The sequence below is a fragment of the Leucopleurus acutus genome, assembly GCF_964270905.1.
Source record: "Leucopleurus acutus genome assembly, chromosome: 9".
Classification (NCBI taxonomy): domain Eukaryota; kingdom Metazoa; phylum Chordata; class Mammalia; order Artiodactyla; family Delphinidae; genus Leucopleurus; species Leucopleurus acutus.
This window is the reverse complement of record NC_139144.1, coordinates 86,511,753-86,530,064: the sequence shown is the minus strand read 5'-3', so window position 1 is coordinate 86,530,064 and position 18,312 is coordinate 86,511,753. Positions and strand designations below refer to the sequence as shown.

At 37.9% G+C, this 18,312-nt stretch overlaps 1 protein-coding gene across 1 annotated transcript in view; it reads left to right on the top strand.

Moving 5' to 3' along the window:
* Positions 1-18,312, top strand: part of UBE2H (ubiquitin conjugating enzyme E2 H) — a 100,040-nt gene that overhangs the window by 980 nt on the left and 80,748 nt on the right. The window lies entirely within an intron of this gene.

Here is an 18,312-nt window from a genome sequence, read left to right as displayed (position 1 = left end):
GACCTCCTTTATCCCTAATTCCTTTCTATATTAGGAAGAGAGTAGTCTGCTCAGTGCCCCCTCTTGTAATAAAGAGCTCTGAGTGTTTTAAACCAGAGACCCCTGTTAAGCTTTCTGGTTCTTAGAAGAACCCCACTGTTTTTCTTCCTACCGACAAAGCCTATCCCACCCATAGTTGTATATGGTGAGGACCCCCAGTCCCTCCAGCAAGCCACCCTCCATATTGTGGCTATGACAGCTGAGGGGGAAGGAGAGAAAGAGGATCTCCTTGACCAAATAGCCCCTGTACTAGCCACTTAAGCAAACTCTCCATATGAGAATAAGGTTCTTGGGGAATAATTGCCCTGATCTTGCCAAGTGACACCCTCTATTTTTCTACTCCTCCCCCGCCCCCCCTCCCCAACTTTATGTACTTTGAAGGTAGCAGTGGGAAAGCTATAACTGATAAGAGTCCTTCAGGCAGTGGTTTTGGTTGGAGTCCAGGCTGATTATTTCATGACTAGCTTGAGAAATTCGCGAAGGTTCCTGTGACAAATCGAGACATTTTTGGAGGGGTAATTTAGAGAGTGGGGGGAGAGAGGAAATGAGCCCAGTGTTCTGAACAACTAATCCCTGGGGAGAGGGGGACCCGGGGGTGGGGAGTGGTAGTGTGTGAAACGCAGTTAAAAAGTCCTGTCTCCTGCTTCTGTCTCTCCCTCACCCCCATCCCCCCACCATTTCCCCCTGTTGCAGGGTTTTGTTTATATAACTCAAGTTGTTTGGCTAGATTCTTCAGGTGAATTCCTTCTTTATTCCTTTTATTGTTGCTGTTTTTGATTGGATGTTTTACCTGTTTGTAGAGATCAGTGATTATTGTTAGATACTCAGTTATGGAATTCGCTGAAGTTTTTAAAAAGTAGATTTTGCATTTGGTTTGGAAGTGGGGGATGGGAGGGAAGTTGCCTGGGCAAGTGATTTTTTTTTTTTTTTCCCCACCATAATCTTTTCAGGAATAAGGTGTTTTTCTCCTCACTCAGGAAAACTTGATTAGAAATTAGGAACAGTAGATGAACTTCTAAGTTTTAGGGTTTGAAGTTGAGAATTTTGGGGAGGTGGGAGTGGGGATTAGAGAGAGGAGCAAGTAATAAAGTATATATTATGTACCAAATATATGCCTAGGCACAAGTGAAATTGACTCTTTATGAGCTGTTTGTGGCTGTGATTGAGTTTTGTCAATGTGTGAATGATACCAGTAACATTGGCTTTTCATAAGGTGGCAGGATAACTTGTAACTATGGCTGTGTGTACAGTTTACACAAAGCAATATCGGGTTTTATTTTTGTTTAGAAACTAGGAAATGACATGGTGGCAGAATCTGAGTTATTTTTATCTTGAATTGAGACTTGCTGTCACACCTAATGCAAATTTCTACCTAATGTTTAATTGGGATGGGGCTGGGAGAGAGAATTCCAGCTGTCTTTGATCAATGTCAGGTTCTCAAATTGTAGACCTATATATTTTTTAGAAGACTGAGGATAAAGGGTGAGGCCTAACTTGACCTGATGCCTTTTCCATACAGTGCCTTTTGTTCATTTAGTAGTTGAGGCATCTAGAATGATTACCGTATTTAGGAGTCGGGGTGGGGGGGGGGGTGGAGAGGGAGAGGAAAACAGACAAAGAACAGCAGGGTGTCTCTCTTTTTTTCTTTCCCTAAGTGGCTTATTTCATAGCTTATTTTTAGTAGAAGATGAAGAAAGGCATAGATGCATTGGCCTTCTGTGCTTTCCCCACCTTCCTCCTTTCTGACAAAAGAAAGCAGAGGCGCTTTAAAATCATAGATGTCTGAGGTAGGAGGGCAACAGTCTCGGGATTTAAAAGCCAGGGGTTATCTTTGTTTCGTGTTTGTTATTTTCTTGTCTAAGTTCAATTTTTTGTATTTCCTTTTGTGTGTGCATGTGTGTTGTGGGCGTGAGAGATTTTCTGGCCTCCTTTCTCTGTTGAATTCACATTAGTAGGCCCAAATGGAGACAACAATTTTTGAGCAAGGTACACTTACCACAGAATTTAAGCAACACACTACTAAAATGAATACAATGGTGTGAAAGGGCTGAGGGTTGAAAATGAAGGAAGGTATAGAGGAAGTAGGAAAGGTCTGAAGGAATGTACTTGCTTTTTGCCCCTCAGTGCCCCTTGATTTCTTTGGTGTGGAGGCTGATAGCTGGTTTCCTTGCAGTCTCCTGTTTCAGCCCATTTTTGGATGTCTCCTGAGTGTAATTATGCCACCACGATTTACAGCCTGGCAGGGAACCTGTATAGTAGGAAGGTAGTGGTGTGGGGGGTAGGGAGAAAAGAGGATGTGTAACTAATTGGCCACTGCCTTCCACCACCTCCTTAGGTTCTTTTGGTCTCTGGTTGTTGTTTGGAGTCGGTGATATTTCTTTTGTGACGGGTTGGTAGGAGGAGAGCTGACTTCCAAGTTATGGAGGGAGTGAGTGTTTTGCACCGATGCACTTAATAATCTGCTGGGCGAATATGTTCTGAAACTCTGACTCATTCATTGTTTCTCTTCTGATCCTTTGCTGAGGGTTGTGCAAACCTCAAACTGAGGTACATGACTTGGGCCCTGTAGGAATGTGTCCCAATCAAGAAACTTGCAGTGAGCCCAAATCCTGTGGAATGGTGGTTGAATAGTGTTGCCAATTGTTTGCAGAGTGAGGTAGATTGGTGATAACTGTGCTGTTCCCACCCTGGCAAGCTTTGGGGTTTCCATCTAGAACCCGGCTGATTATTTAGATTGTCTGAGAACTGGGACTCTGGTGACCTTAAAGCGTGATTTGCCCTAAAGGAATATCGGTTTAAGTTCTCCTGGGTGGAGGAACAAACAGCTCAGATTACACGGGTTTCCTTGTTGGTGGGGGTTACTCGTCTCACCCTGTTGCACAGCCTGGTGATCCTTTTATCTGTGAACCAGTGGCCCCTGCTGAAGGCTGGAGCTGCTTGTTTTGGAAAAGCGTATGCAGGCAAAAGGCCGCAGGCACAGCTCCTCACAGCTCATTGGCTGCTCTGTTACTACCCGGAAAAGGAGGAGGGGCGGAGCTACCAAACAGCTGATGGAGTGTGTGACCAGAGTGTGTTTATATACAAAAGAAGCAGGGGCTGGGGAGGCCTTGTGAGTGGTGTTACAGGATCAAGTGTGTTTTCAAGGGGTAAAAAGAGGAGAGGAAAACCTGACCTGTTAGAGTACAAGAAATGTTCAAGGTTAAATCAGAAAAGTGGATCTGATAGTAATGGGGACTTGGCATACACTGTATTTGTTATTGGTGTGAGATATTGGAACTTATTTTTATAATACCAAGAGTTTTCAAAGAGTCCCTTTTTCAGAGGGAGTGTGGTAACTTAAACCTGGATGGCTACCAATTTAAATTTATTTAACTGACTCCTGCAGGGATTCAAAAGTATGGTAGAAATGTAAGTTTCCCCTACAAAAGCTTTAAGAGTAATAATGGTCAGGAAAGGGCAGTGTCTTATACTAAATTCATTAACAGCGTTAGTGAATCTTACAGAATGCTGGTTGTCTGCCTTAGGGTTTCAGAAGCTTTCAGTAGTAAGTTCATCCCCTCAGACGTTTCTGTGCCCTCTTTGTGCCAGGCTTGGGGCTAGATGCTGGGGGTTTAGTAGTGAAAAATTTGGTGTGTGCTTATGTAACTAGTTAAACAATTTTTGAAAAAATCAGAGTACAGACTGTGTTTATAGCAGGTGAGCACTGTATGTATGTATCACCTTGCCTTTTGAATAACTTGTATTTACTTTCAGAATTGACTTCAAGAAATAGGAAGTTTAAAGTGACTTTTATGTTGATGGGATGTATGGGGATCTATATTTCTGTTCTTTAAAAGATTGATGTTAAAAACTGAAACAAAAAGAAACATTAAAAAGTGTAGCCATTTGTCTTTGACTTCAGCTTTGGTATTTTGCTGTTAATCAGTAGTTTAGTAACTATCCCTAAATTAGTAGTCTTTGTTGCTCTTTAATTTGTGCTCAAAGTGTAGACTGTTCTGTTATCTTTTAACTAGCTCCAGTGTCAATTGGGAACCTGTGGTTTGCCTTTTATTTCCTGTGGTTTCTGTTTTACTGAGATGATGAGATGGAAGGTAGAACAGTTTTATGGTCTTCAAGCTAAAAGTTAAAGCTTTGTCAACTCCCAGTGTTCTGAATTTGTCTTCTCTGCCTAGATTTTGGTGACAAATATAACATACTGGTACTTATTTTGGTTAAGCAGGAACCTACATGAGTAAGCGTTCACAGGTTCAGAACATCTGATTCCTGCAGTACAGTTCTAGTAAACTACACACAAGCCTAAAAATTCAGCTTTTAGGGGAAAACAATCTTTGCAGATGTGACCCATAAAAATCCCTTACCCTGTTTGTGTGTGTGTGTTTTAGAAGAACCTGGATTTGTTGGTTTTCTAGTATTGTGCAGTTTCCCTAGCACCTTGACCTGCATGTTATATCTATATATTAAATGTATATATAATTATATATATAATTTGGTATCTTATCTCAGTCTTACCAGATTTGATGTTTCCAAGAATCATTGGAGTTTTAGGCATGCAATTCAGACCTGCAAAAGTGCTTACAGTGTAATAGCTTTTTAACTGTAGACCTACAGTGTACATTTTAGTAAAGTACTTTAATGAAAAACTTAATTGGATTATACAAGTAGTAAGATAATTGAGGAAAATATAAGTTACAAATATAGGTTCCCCCCAGAGTGTATTATTGTCAACCTGTTGATCATACTGTATGTGCCCTGTTTTTGCTTAATATTTTTGCAACTATTTTTCCCATTTAAAAATATCAGATTTAATAAATAGCTCATGTAATATGCCATTCCATGCCTGTGCCATTGATTTAATTCTTTGCCATTTTTCTGTGATAAATAAGATTGAAATTAACATCTTGTGCATAAGGCTTTTCTTGCCGTTTTGGATTATTTCTATTTCCCAGAAATGGGATTCTAGATCAAAGAAGGTAAGCTTTTGAATTAAAATATTTAATTAAAAATCTTGGGGCCCCACACTCAGTGGGCTCTCACTTTGTTGTGTTTTAGTTGGTCATTTCAACACTGAAGCAGTCAGCCTGGCATGGTGATGAAAGATGAGTTCTGATCTCTATTTAAATTTTCATGTTTTTTTGTGATAATAGTGATTTTTGAATTAGGGATACTTTTGTACTTCTCAGAGTGCCTACTGTGAGTTGGTAGGTTAGACATAATACATTCATAAGCAGATAGATCTGACTGGCAAGAGCTGTAGAATTAGTTTTGGTGACTTGATTTTTTTTTTTTTTTTGCTTTTGTCTTTTATTGAAGTATAATTTGGTAAGTTTTGACATAAGTAGCACCCATGAAGCCTATCACCACAATCAAGATAGTGAACATATTCATTTTCCCGAAGTTTCTCTTGCCCCTAGGTAGTCTTTCCCTACACCCGCCCCCATCAGATCAGTGATCTGATTTTTGTCACTGTAGATTATTTTGCATTTTCTAGAATTTTATATAAATGGAATCATACAGTATATACTCTTTTTGTGTGAATTCTTTCCTTTGTGTGAATTTTTTAGATCCACCCATGTTGTTACCATGTAGGTCTTTCCTTTTTTACTGCTGAGTAGTATTTCATTGTATGGCTGTACCACGATTTGTTTATACATTCACTTCTGTGGACATTTGGGTTATTTTCTGTTTGGGGCTATTACAAATAAAGCTGCTGTGGATATATGCTTTCTTTTCTTTGGGGTAAATATATAGGAGTGGAATAGCTGGATCATGTGATAGGTGTGGGTTTAACTTTTTAACAGGTAGCTTGAATTTAACTTTTACTGATGATGGTCTCTATTTCAAACACAATTATGTTGTGACATTGAATTCCTGTTTCAATTGTGTGTTTTAAAGGAATCCCATTAAATAGCATGATCCTAAGCACTGATTTCTAACCTAACTGTCAAAGCTAGTTTTGTGGATGCTCTTCCATTTCCCCCATTCAAAATTACTGAATTAAATTTTCATTGTGAAATATTTTTGTTTTGTGGCCCTTTGAAGTGGTACTTCAAGAATTATGGTCACAAATAACTTTTATTTTTGCATTTGCTAGTAAGACTATACTTTCTTGGAAAGGTAAGCACACTTTTTGTTGATGGTACACTTTTCTTGCTTTTTGTAGAGTATTGATAAGAATTTTTTAACATTAGTTTTACTTAGCACCTCCAGTTACATTTACAGCAGTTTACAAATATTTACATAGGACTCTGTTAAGGTCTGAATAGTATCTTCAATTTTCATATGGACTAAACTCGGGTAAAAGGAACCCACAGCAACTCAGTGGCAGAACTGGAAACAGATTCTAAGAGGGCATCCCTTAATATGTATTCCTGGAATCTTTTTTAAAGTTAATATTTAACAAAATGGTGGGGCTTTTTGTTTTGCTTTTTTACTTTTTGGCATCCTATGTAAATTATTTTATAAGTTAATTATTAGACATCGCCATAATGAAAAATTAGACATTGCTTTGTAAAACTTGTTACTGTCACATTCTTATAAATTACAAACATTTGAATTTAGATATAGGAGTTTACATGCATGTTGCTTAAAAAGTTAGGAGTTTACATGCATGTTGCTTAAAAAGTTAACATCTTATTACTGACAACTGGAATTTTTAGCTTGGTTAACAAGAAGAAAGACAACCTGTTTAATGTTGGAGTCAGTGACAGTTTATTCGGTGGGTAGACTTTGGTTCAGTCCTCAAACACGAGGATGGTGCTCTGAGCATATATATATTAGAGTGTATTATTTCCAGATTGCCGAAGTGTAATTCAAGTGCAATGTAGAAATCTTTGAAAACACAGAGAAGTCACTGTGTACTTTTGAGAGGCTGTTGTTACTTTAGTGATTCTCAGGTGGGGTATGAGAGGAATTGTTATACTTTTATGGGGGTGCTAAGGTTATTAAGGTTTCTTCTTGTACCTCATCAGATGCTTGGGAAAGGTGGCTGGTTGTTTGCAGACTGGTGCTTGTGGGGGCACCTGCCCAAGCCTGGCAGAACCCAAATCCTCAAGAGCCTGTGGAAAGCCCCACAGGGCAGTTCTGTGCACATGAGGGATGAAGGATCCTTTCCGCCTTCCGGTGCATTTTAGGTGTCTAGGGCATTGGGTAGGTGGTTTGAATAGGTGCTACTGATCTTTTGACCTGGCCCTGCAGTGAAGTCAGGGAGGAGTAGGAAACCCATGTGAAGTGGAGAGGCTTGACTGGACTTTGTCATCATCAGGACAGGCATGGCTGGTGGGTCTGTCTTTGGGTTCACAAAAGGTACCTGGGCTGTAGCACTTGGAGGGACCATATTTAGGGATCAGGGAATGGAATCTTTATGTCTTTTGTTCAGATTCGTGGAGGCATTATGTATCAAAGTAAGAGATATTCCCTACATGTGAAATTGTTATTAATGTTGTAAATTATGCATTTTCTTTTTAGTCTTAGGCAAAGTATTTCTTTTTTCATGTATTATGTTTTTATCATGCACACTTTTCAAGGTTTCTTGGATTATGAAATCTTAGTTGATGTAATATAAATAGAAAATTAGATAGAGTGTGTGCCTGGTTCTTGTTACTTCATAAGCAATTGGGTTACTACTCAGCTTAGTGAATATAGATTTAGTTGTTTTGTTCAAATGGTCCAGTATAACTTTGGTTATCTGAATATTGCTTTTTAATCAGTTGACTTTCTATTGTGTAGACAGTTGATTAATTCAAAAATTCGGGTAAACATTTCCATTGTAGTGTCTATCTGTAGAACGTTGAGTCGGTTAGACTTGTGTTCATAAGAGATCACCAGGCGTAATATAGTTAGATATATTGTTTTATGGTCTTATAGACTACTGAATGTTTAGTACCCTTTGGCTAATCTATTTATCTAAATCTGTAAATAAATTAGTAAGTCTCCTTGGCAACAAAGCTTGAAACTAGATCACACTTTTTGTTTCACTCCAAAGGAAAGAAACTGGATTGGCTTTTTTTCATTAACAAATGGTCACCTTAAGAGTCTCACAGCTGGGAATTGGTACTTGGTCAGTTCACTAATCCACACTAAGGCTCCTACAATGAAATCATCCCATGATGATTTCTTGGGCATTTTGGATCTTTATTACAAATTATATTTACATTGAAATGGATGAACACAGGAGGGAAATGCATTTTAAATGCTTGTGGCGTTTTCTGACAAGAGGAGTTTTAACTATTTATCTTAATTTGGTCGCTGGTCTCAATGTTGCTTTAGAGTATATTTAAGTAAGTATATTAAAATATAGAACATAATGTATATTTGATCACAGAATTACTGATCTTGGCAACACAATTTTGACATTATTAGCATCTGTTGATTTTGCCAACTAATTCATTCAATTCACCAGAGCTGCCATCTTGATGATAATAAGAAAAAAAAACCCCAAAAAACCCTGCATTTTGCCTTTCTATTCATTTGTCTCCTTAGAGACTAAAAAAAAACAAGGTACTTTTAAATCAGGTTTGTTTTATGAGTGGAAGAAGGAGAGGAAGTACACCTTTGAGTGTGTTCTTTTTTTTTTAACAACTTTATTGGAGTATAATTGCTTTACAGTGCTATATAACAAAGTGAATCAGCTATACGTGTACGTATATCCCCATATCCCCTCCCTCTTGTGCCTTCCTCCCACCCTCCCTATCCCACCCCTCCAGGTGGTCTCAAAGCACCGACTGATCTCCCTGTGCTATGCAGCTGCTTCCCACTAGCTATCTGTTTTACATTTGGTAGTGTGTGTGTTCTTTAGTCTCATTATCTGGATTGCTGCTCTTGAATGCTGGCTTTGATTATCAAATGACATATATTTGAGTATACCTATATTGAGTCATTCACCTTTTTGTGAATACTTAACTTGCTTTTCTCTTTCTACAGGCTCTTGGGTTAGAATAGTTATTAGGTACCAGATTCTATCTGTCTTTGAGTAATTAATGTGGCTTTTCCTTTGAGACTTAGCTAAGAGTTTTGTAACATGTTAACAGTTATATATCAGGAAGACTATATTGGTGGCTCATAAAGACTAATTTCTTTTCATATATTTCAGTCTGTATGTCTTTTTTCTATTAGTGTGCCTAGCTTATACTTTGTCTAATTTCTAGAAATCAAACAAGAGAGTTAAAATTACTGGCAGGAAGGTACACAAATAAACCTTTGGAGAGAAAGTGTTTCCTTAATTAAAAGTAGTAGTGAGGTCCGGTTCTTTTTCCTAGAAGTTTGAAAATCAGACTATACTTGGCCTATTTAACTTTGTGCAATTTGGCAATTATATATCAAACTTGAACTTACTTATGCTAAAAATGTATAGTAGCTTACAACTTTGGTATCCATTCTCTGAATGTAAAAGTAGGCTATGCCTTAGATTTGTCTTAACTCTCTGTTCAGTGAAGTGAGACATGATGGACCTTGGCACCTGAATCTTGCATTCTTACACTTTAAAGGCCCTTGTCTCTCATTGCCTCCGAAGAATTCTGTTTTTCTAAGCTGAATTTATAGTCTAGCCAGTGTTTCTGAGATTCAGGAGCTGCTAACTGACTGTATTTAAGTCTTCAAGGTGGGAAATCTAGAGGTCTCTCTCACTCAGCATTCTCCTGTGCTCTTCAGGCAAGGTAGATAGGAGCAGTCCCCTGCCCCATGGGAGCTTATTCCTGGGATTAAGTTTTAGCCCCTTTGCCTCTTTTTCTTTTCTTTTGGCCGCGCTGCATGGCATGCAGGACCTTATTTGCCCAAACAGGGATCAAGCCCGTGCCCTCTGCAGTGGAAACGTGGAGTCCCAACCACTGGACCGCCAGGGAGTCCCCCCCTTTGCATCTTGTAGTTCAGAGAATGACTAACGAAATACCACATCTGCTTGTGCTTACTCTCCATTTTGCGGGGTGATCCGGTATATATGCTCAAGCCTTTGAACTAGATTATCTTAATTGACAGAGATACATGCCTTATCTTTCTATTTGCTTAGTGAAAAATAGAGTTAGAAATCCTATTTTTTATAGAATCAAAAGTTAGTGTATGATTTATGCTTTTAAATCAGGGCTTATTACTCATTTGAAAGAATTGGGTAAAGCATAATGGCTTTAGTCTGTCAGTTCTGGCTGGTTTATTTCTTAAATGTCATTCCTATAGTGTTTTGCCAGCTCTGTTGAAGTTCTGATGACATTTTATTATTTGAAGTTAAATTTTAGTAGGTATTACACTTTCATAGATTTTTAGCATGTTTTTCTAGTTGGAGAAAACCTGGAATGCAGATAATAGTATTATAAAGCAATGGTTGCTTTCTGAATATAAGGGCTCCTTGAGTTGAAATTAATAATTGTATTCTTTTTAGGCAGTATCGTTTGTGGCCTCAAGTAACAGTTTGAGAAATACTAATGCTTGGCTGTACTGCTTCAGATTAGGAGAGTAAACTCTGGTAACTTTGTTTTCATTATTGATAGAAAAAATAGAAGCCAAAGTTGAAATAAGGAGTCTGCTTTTCATCTGTGACTTATAAAATCACTTTTACTTCTTAGTAATCACATTTGTTATGTGACAAATAGAATAAAAGCAGTATACAGCCTAATGCCTTAGTTAATTCTATTTATGAATGTGTCATAAAGAAAAAATAAAAATGACTTTAATAGGTTTTAATATAAATGTTATGTTATCTCTTTACAACAGTAGATTAGATGGCATTGCATTTGGTATTCTTGAGATGTCTGAATTATATATGCCCTGTCAATAATTTTTAAATAAAGTAAGCCTTGTAAAAGTGCCTGATTTATGAAAGCTTTTATCAGGATAGAATGGCAGCATGCTGTTCTTTCAAAATTTTATGTATTTAATTACCTAAATTATATTTTGGTTTTTAAAAGGTAAAGTTAGGGAATGTGAGTATAATTGAGTAAAAGAATATGCCCAGAACCAGTGAAGGATCCTATCAGAGTTTGAAACAGTTTGGTACTTAAGCATCTAAATATTTTTTACCTTTGTCCTTCCCCCCCCCCCAGATCATATTTTAAATTTTGACATAGAGATATTTCTGTTATAATGCCACAAATGCATTACTAAAATATCTTGCATTCTGCAAAGTCATGAAGTGGAAATAATAGTGCTTATAGATACCTTATATCTTTTAATACTCTCCAGATATTTAAAATATATCTTTTGAAGAAAATTTAGTTGCCTACATTTTTTATTGATATTTAAACTGAGTGTCTCTAGTGGATCAGTTTTGCTTTGTGTTATGGTAATTTTAATTATTAGTCTCAAGACAGCCAAACATGTACTTTAGATGCTTAGTTTCTTAAAAGTTGGGATGATTTTTATAACGGAAAGCTTGGGATACAAGCTGCCCTGCCTTTTTTCTACTGTTTTTGCCTTAATATTTTGATAACTTTTTTTAGGTAAACTTTTAATTTTAGATTTACAGAGACATTGCAAAGACGATAGAGTTCTTGTACCCCACCCAGTTCTGGTCACCCCTGTTATTTATATTACTGAGACGTGTTTCAAAACTAAGAAACCAACATTGGTATGTTACTATAAACTAAACTCCAGGCTTTGTTCAGGTTTCACCAGTTTTTCCATGAATGTGTTTTTTTTCTGTTCCAGGCTTCCATGTAGGATAACACATTAGTTAGTGGTCATGTCTCCTTAGCTTTCTCTAGTCTGTGTCAGTGTCTCACTCTTTCCTTGTTTTGCATGACATTGACAGTTTTGGAGTACTGGTCGGGTATATTTTGGAGTGTTCAGTTTCAGTTTATCTGATTTTTTTTCCCCTCATAATAGTGAGGTATTAAAATTTAGCCAAGGGACTTCCCTGGTAGTGCAGTGGTTACGAATCTGCCTGCAGGAGACACAGGTTCGAGCCCTGGTCCGGGAAGATCCCACATGCCACGGAGCAACTAAGCCCGTGCGCCACAACTACTGAGCCTGTGCTCTAGAGCCTGTGAGCCACAACTACTGAGCCTGCGTGCCACAGCTGCTGAAGCCTGTGCACCTAGAGCCTGTGCTCCTCAACAAGAGAAGCCACCGCAGTGAGAAGCCCGCGCACCGCAACGAACAGTAGCCCCTGCTTGCTGCAACTAGAGAAAAGCCTGCGCGCAGCAACGAAGACCCAACGCAGCCAAAAAAAAATTTAGCCAAGCTCATTGTGGGTTTTGGAAAGAGTACTGCAGAGGTGAAGCGCTCTTCTTATCACAAGTCGGGTGTGTGTGTGGGGGTTACCTGTGTCCTCATGACGTTACTGGTGATGTTAACTTTGATCCACTTGGTTTAGGTGGCACTTGCCAAGTTTCTCCACTGTAAAGTTACTATTTTTCCCTTCTGTATTCTATTCTTTGGAAGCTAGTCACTAAGTGTACCTGACACTCAAGGGGGCCAGAGGAGTTAGGCTCCACCTCCTGGAGGGAGTAATTGTTTTTGACTTTTTTTTTTTTTTTTTTTGCTGTACGCGGGCCTCTCACCGTTGTGGCCTCTCCCATTGTGGAGCACAGGCTCCGGACGCACAGGCTCTGCGGCATGTGGGATCTTCCCGGACCGGGGCACGAACCCGTGTCCCCTGCATCGGCAGGCGGACTCTCAACCACTGCGCCACCAGGGAAGCCCTGTTTTTGACTTTTGATCATAACGTAATAGTGCATTAATCTTAGTTATTAGTGGATTTTGTACAGAACTTACACTTGATTTTGAATGAAGTGTAAATTGGTACTGCCTTTTTTGAAATAAAATGGGGTGTAAAAGTATGAGGATGTGGTCTAGGAGCACACAGATTTGATGGGTTTGTTTATTTAGCAGTTTGCATGCAAATTTAACTTTTAGCATTTGGCTGATTTTAGATCTATAATAACATGTGAAAATGAAGATAAACTTAGGATGAGTTGCAAAAATATTAGTTAAAAGCCTTATAACTCAAGGAATTCTATCACCTTGAAGAGTTTTAGATCAGAAAGAATTTGGGAATGGGGTAGTGATAAAATGCCATTACATTCTGTATACCTTCTTAACTAGTTATATAGTTAACTTAGAAGAATATGTTATTAGCTGTGAATTCTAGCAAAGGGTCATTATTTTGGCCCATAGACACGTTTTATTCTATCTTAAAAGAGCATATTTTTCACCATTTTGATATCTGGTTGTTTTTTCTTTGTTTTTTGCAGTTCTATTTGTAGTTTCAGTGAAAACCTTGACATAATTGTAGTTGGCGATATTAACCAGAAATTCAATTATTATGGGAAGATTAACTGTGTAGAACTTCACTTTTTCTTCAGAATTTTCTAAGCAATTGAAGCTTACTCCTTTAAATGAGAAAACTTGTTTACTTTGACAGTTTTTGGTGTGTTTTTATTTTGGCTGATTTTTTTCTCCTTTCTCCCTGGGATAACACTAACTGATTTTCATATGATGAAAGTCTTAAAGTATATATAAAACATTGTTTTCTTGCAGAGTATATTTATAGTTGAGGTTATTGGGTAAGTGACCTCTGAAGAAGTATTAGAGATTAAAATTTGGCCAAACCCATTTGGTTTCTAGGCTAAAAACTTAAGCCAAATTATTTATGTCTCAGGGGAGTCCTTGAAAATAGTGAGGAAATTGTGGTAGCAAGGTAACAAGAATTACTATCTTGCTAGTAGTAATATATTCTTTAAGACTGTAGAGAATAGTTCAGAATTTATGAATAGTTCAGTATTTATCAACTCATGGGGACACCTGGGTTTTTGTGTGGTATGTGAGTCAAGTGTTTGTAACCAGCTGTTTACTGGTTTAGTGACCCTGGTGGTGCATTTTTAGACCTTTGACCTTAAATAATGCGAGCACCTGGATGTCATGTCAGTGCTAAGAGTCAATAGTGTGGCACTTAGTGCCATCTTACTGGCGTTATGACTCTGGGCAGATGTTCAGCTGGTTCTTTTGTATCCCTGTTTCCTTTGCTCACTTTCTTAAGTTTGAGTGCCCTGGATGGCTTTTTTTAAATTAAGACTGTTTCTTTAGAGCAGTTTTAGGTTCACAGCAAAATTGAAGGAAAGGTACAAAGATTTCCTATATCCCCTTGCCCCACTCATGAACAGCCTCCCCCATTATCAGTATCCCCCACCAGAGTAGGGTGTTTGTTACAGATGATGAACCTACACTGACACATCATTATCACCCAGAGTCCACAGTTCACATTAGGGTGCACTCTACAACTCAGTGTTGTACATCTGTGGGTTTGGACATATGTGTAATGACATGTATCCATCATTATGGTATCATACAGAGTATTTTCACTGCCCTAAAAATTCTCTGTGCTCTACCTATTCATTCCTCCTCACCCCACCCCCTGGCAAGTACTGATCTTTCTACTGTCTCCATAGTTTTACCTTTTCAGAATCATACAGTTTGTGACCTTTTCAGATTGGCTTCTTTCACTTAGTAATTTGCATTTAAATTTCCTTCCTGTCTTTTTTTTGGCTCATTTCTTTTTAGAGGTGAATAATACTCCATTGTCTGGATGTACCACAGTTTGTCCGTTCACCTTGGTGAGCCATTTTTTTGTGAACAGAGCTAATAACTCTTTTAGTGGTTTCTCATTTTTCCAGATTAGCCTTTGTACTTAAAAAAAAAAATCTCTTAGTAGCAAGTAGCTGAATTTTATACTGCTGCCCCATTCTATCGTCAATTCTACCTTTCTTATCCCATTATACTTGTTCTGTAATGTGCTACTTCTCATTCTAATATATTTCACATTTATTCTGGTACAATCCTTGCTTTGAGATATTACGACTCACTTTATGTAAATAAGAAACCTGAGTTACAGAGATTGGTTGAAAGTGCTGAGATCACAGAGTTAAGTCCTCCTTGTGATGGGTCTGGAGCCTATGAGAGTTTCTCATGCTTTTGTCCCTTCTAGCACATATTTATCTTTGCATATGAAGTAGGTGTTCAGGAAACACCTGTTAAATGAATTTTGATAAATAATATACCACAGGTTTCCACCAAGTCCTTGGATCAGTTTTAGACTGAACTTTGTTTCTGTATAGAAACAATATGGAAACCTCACAGGAGAGAGGCAGATCTTCCTTATATGATAAGAACTTCAGTTCTTTTATGTGCAGATGCCATTTGCCATTTCATATACACTGTTCATTTTTCCACATGTGACATGTATTTGTGTTCTGAAATTGTCCTAAATGCTAGTACTTTAGTTTATTAAATGCCATTTTCAGAGGAGTTCTTTTTAAAGATTCCTTGATTGCTGGTTTTATTTAAGATCAAAGGAAATTATTAAGATTGGGGATTGGGGAAAGAAACAGCTGAAACTTTTGTTACTTCACTTGTAAAATAGAATACCTTAAACTCATCAAATCATTTAGCTTACTAGTACTCTATTTTGTACTTTGTAAAGTGTCTCAAGTCCCCCCTTACAAATTAGTGGTTCTGAAGGTGACTTTTACTAGCTTAATATTTGATACTATGAACTTCTTGGTTTGTATAGGATTTTATTGAGGACCTTACTTTATTTTGTGTTTATTTTTACCTTTTACCCATACTCTGTGAGGAAAGGAGATTTAAGAAATGCTTTAACAGCTCACACCTGCTATAAAAATTATATGCTGTCTATTTTTAGTTACTCAGAATAATGGGGGAAATGTAATAGCCAGATATTTAAAAATAATTTTTTTTAATCGAAGTATTAGTTGATTTACAATGTTGTGTTAGTTTCTGGTATACAGCAAAGTGATTCAGTTACGTATATATACACACACACACATATATATGAGTGTGTGTGTATATATGTATATTCTTTTTCAGATTCTTTTCCATTATGGTTTGTTACAGGATATTGAACACAGTTCCCTGTGCTATACAGTTGCTATACAGGACCTTGTTGTTTATCCATTCTATATATAATAGCTAATCCCCAACTCCTAATTTATCCCTCCCCCACCCCTTTTCCCCTTTGGTAACCTTGTTTTCTATGTCTGTGAGTCTGTTTCTGTTTTGTAAATAAATTCATTTGTGTCACATTTTAGATCCCACATATAAGTGATATCATGTATTTGTCTTTCTGACTTACTTCACTTAGTATAATCTCTAGGTCCATCCATGTTGTTGCAGATGGCATTATTTCATTCTTTTTAATGGCTGAGTAGTATTCTATTGTATATATGTACCACATCCTCTTTATCCATTCATCTGTCATTGGACATTTAGGTTGCTTCCATGTCTTTGTAACAGTGAGATATTTAAAATCTCATTTTACAGATGCAAAACTTGAGGTTTAGTGATATATTTAAACTGTATAGACACATGAGTATATTTTTTTTCTTTCTGTGTGCGTGCACAGGCTCTTAGGAAAGAACAAATTTTTGCTCCTTAGGTTTTTGGTAAGTTTTTCAGTCATTTGAACCCTCTAACAAAGGTTGGAGGTTCCAAAGTTGCCTGCAGACCACTGGGGATCCCCAGGATACTTTCAGGGAGACGGTAAGGTCAAAACTTGTTTCATAGTTACATTAATTAATTTTTTTGCCTTTTTTGTTTATTCTGTAGTGACATTTGTACTGATGGTGCAAAGGCCAAAACCGACAATGGATAAAACTATCAAAGCTTTGGGAGTTCTCTGGCGGTCCAGTGGTTAAGACTCCACACTTCCACTGCAGGGGGCAAGGAACTAAGATCCTGCATGCCTCGTGGCCAGAAAAAAAAAAACCACACGCACACACAAAACTCTCAAAGCCTTAGCACATCAAAACCTTATTAATAGTCATTCTTCATCACAACACATGTAGAGTTTTTTAAAAAGGCAGTTTCAGTTGAACATGCTCTTGATAAGGAGTAATGACAATAACTTTTGACCCTCAAGTACGTCTCTTTACTCTCTTCTGTGTGTTGAAATGGGGAGCACCTTTCCTGCATACTGAAAGTATGGTGGTGGTTTCCAGAAAAAGCACTTAGGGCGACCAGCTGTTTGTTTGTTTTTAATTGAATGCCATTTGAACTTGAAAGTATGACTGACTGACAAACTATGGTTATTCATACTTGGATGTTTGTCAGACATTTTCTCAGAAGGGAACAAAGTGAGCCCATCACTTTAAGGAAAACTGATAGTGTGTGTTGCTGATGATAATATACAAACTTTAAAGTGAAAATCAGAATTTGGGAAAACTTGTATCTGCCACCACATGCTTGACAGTTGTCTAATACTTAGACATTTCTGATGAGATCAGTGATGATATTAACATAATTTTTTGATATTGTGTGATGAAATGTGCCAGTGTTTGGAAGATCTGTATAAGTCAGTGAACCAGTATTTTCTGAACAGCTAATGCATGATAGAAAAATCATGCTTGGATAAAAGATCTGTTTAAAATACAAGGTGGACTAGTGGATTTTAATGTAACAATATGAAAATTTCATTGGTACTATTTCAGATGCCACATTGCAGTTAGCTTTTAGGAATCTACCACTTGTCAAGTTTTGGTGTAATATCAGTGAAGAACGTCCAGAATTTTCTGAAAAGTCTGTTGAAGTATTCTTCTCTTTCCTAACTACATTCAAAACATATTGTACCAGATTGAATGCAGAAGCAAATTTGAGAATCCAGCTCACTTCTATTAAGCCAGACATCAAAGAGATTTGTGAAATTGTTTTTTCTTTTGGAAATTAGTTATTTTTTTCATAAAGATGATATGTTAACGTGTAAGATTTATTAGTACTTTGTAAAAATACTTATTTCTTTATTTACTTATTTGGCTCCGCCGATTCGTAGTTGTGGCAGGAAGGATCTTCGCTGCGGCGCACAGGATCTTTTTTTTTTTTTTTTTTTTTTTTTTTGCGGTACGTGGGCCTCTCACTGTTGTGGCCTCTCCCGTTGCGGAGCGCAGGCTCCGGACGCACAGGCTCAGCGGCCATGGCTCACGGGCCCAGCCGCTCCGCGGCATGTGGGATCTTCCCGGACCGGGGCACGAACCCGCGTCCCCTGCATCGGCAGGCAGACTCTCAACCACTGCACCACCAGGGAAGCCCGCACAGGATCTTTTAGTCACGGTATGCGGGATCTAGTTCCCTGACCAGGGGTCAAACCTGGGCCCCCTGCATTGGGAGCGCAGATTCTTAACCGCTGGACCACCAGGGAAGTCCCTTATTAGTACTTTTAAGTGAATTAATGTTTTAAATTTTTTACGTGGTAAATATCAATAGATATTTCCACATAAAGAAGCTCTTTGGGGTCATCAATTTTATAAGTGAAAAGGGTGCTAAGACCAAAAAGTTCGA